Raw genomic sequence first — 1,427 nt, 5'->3', positions numbered from 1 at the left:
AAAAATATAGAAATGCATCATTTATAGATTTTATGTTAAATGCATTAACATAGACAAGACAAGAGCTATTTGATTTGATGCATTGATTTATATAATATATATATATATATATATATATAAAAACAAGCGATACTTACTCCGAAGGCAAAATGTAGTGTTCATGGCATTCCATCGTTCTAAAATAAAGCATAAAACTAAACAGTGAGAAAATAACAATCTTTAAAAACTGACTTTCAATCAAGATCCAGGTGAAAGTAAATAGTACGCCACATACCAGTCGTTTAGTTCAGTTCCCTCTCTGGAGTTATAGAGTTGGTTAAATCGTTGTTTCTCTTGTGAGAGTGTTCGGTTGAATGTGTTTGTGACAGAGGAAGTGTGCTTTGCCTTTATATGCTCCACATAGACTATAAGATCGTCGGGAATTTCCCCTTTCCAAGAAGCACGCAATCCCTTCCAACAAAGGAGCAGAAGTTTGTAAGTTTCGACATAACCGGTCAGCAGGGTTTTATAGCTGCATGTGTTCCTTTGAAGTGTAAACAAAACTTGCATACTTTCCTTTGTTACAATTATTTTAATTTTCTCCAAAGAAAAGGAGGTTGTGCACAAGCTCAGATGCACTCGCGATGACATAATGCTCATTTTGTTCTCGGATCTAATTATTTATTCAAAAATGCATTTTAATACATAGAATAATTTAGATACAACCATTTAATGATTATGATTCTGCATTCATTAAATTAAGAGTCAGTTTGAAATGTTTTGACTGTCCTAAAGTATCAGATATTATAAAAGGAAAGTATAGCCTACAGATGTCGTAAAAGGATAAAAAGTCTTTTTAAAAGTAAAAATTATTTTAAAAATATATTGCCATTGGCATTATATTTTATTATTAACTCTTTTAAAAAAAAGCAGAGAAGCTTTAGTTTTTTTTTATGATAAAAAGTTATTAAAAGGCGTTTGTTTGTGCAAGTAGCAACAAGAAAACCATAAAACATATTTTTTATAACTAATAGAATATATAGTTATATACAGTGGGTACGGAAAGTATTCAGACCCCCTTAAATTTTTCACTCTTTGTGATATTGCAGCCATTTGCTAAAATCATTTAAGTTAATTTTTTTTCCTCATTAATGTACACACAGCACCCCATATTGACAGAAAAACACAGAATTGTTGACATTTTTGCAGATTTATTAAAAAAGAAAAGCTGAAATATCACATGGTCCTAAGTATTCAGACCCTTTGCTCAGTATTTAGTAGAAGCACCCTTTTGATATAATACAGCCATGAGTCTTTTTGGGAAAGATGCAACAAGTTTTTCACACCTGGATTTGGGGATCCTCTGCCATTCCTCCTTGCAGATCCTCTCCAGTTCTGTCAGGTTGGATGGTAAACGTTGGTGGACAGCCATTTTTAGGTCTCTCTAG

The 1,427-nt window shown here is 32.3% G+C and overlaps 1 long non-coding RNA gene across 1 annotated transcript in view; it reads right to left on the bottom strand.

Moving 5' to 3' along the window:
- Nucleotides 1–137: 137 nt before the first annotated feature.
- Nucleotides 138–1,427, bottom strand: part of LOC107567759 (uncharacterized) — a 5,307-nt gene continuing 4,017 nt past the window's right edge. The window contains exons 2-3 of the long non-coding RNA XR_001606675.1: nt 275–450; nt 138–176 (exon numbers count right to left, since the gene is read on the bottom strand). This is a non-coding gene — a long non-coding RNA (uncharacterized lncRNA). The remainder of the gene's footprint in view (nt 177–274; nt 451–1,427) is intronic.

The sequence above is a fragment of the Sinocyclocheilus grahami genome, unplaced genomic scaffold (assembly GCF_001515645.1).
Source record: "Sinocyclocheilus grahami isolate Dianchi unplaced genomic scaffold, SAMN03320097.WGS_v1.1 scaffold1186.1, whole genome shotgun sequence".
Lineage (NCBI taxonomy): Eukaryota > Metazoa > Chordata > Actinopteri > Cypriniformes > Cyprinidae > Sinocyclocheilus > Sinocyclocheilus grahami.
Note: the sequence above shows the minus strand (reverse complement) of the source record. Positions and strands in the feature narration are given on the sequence as shown.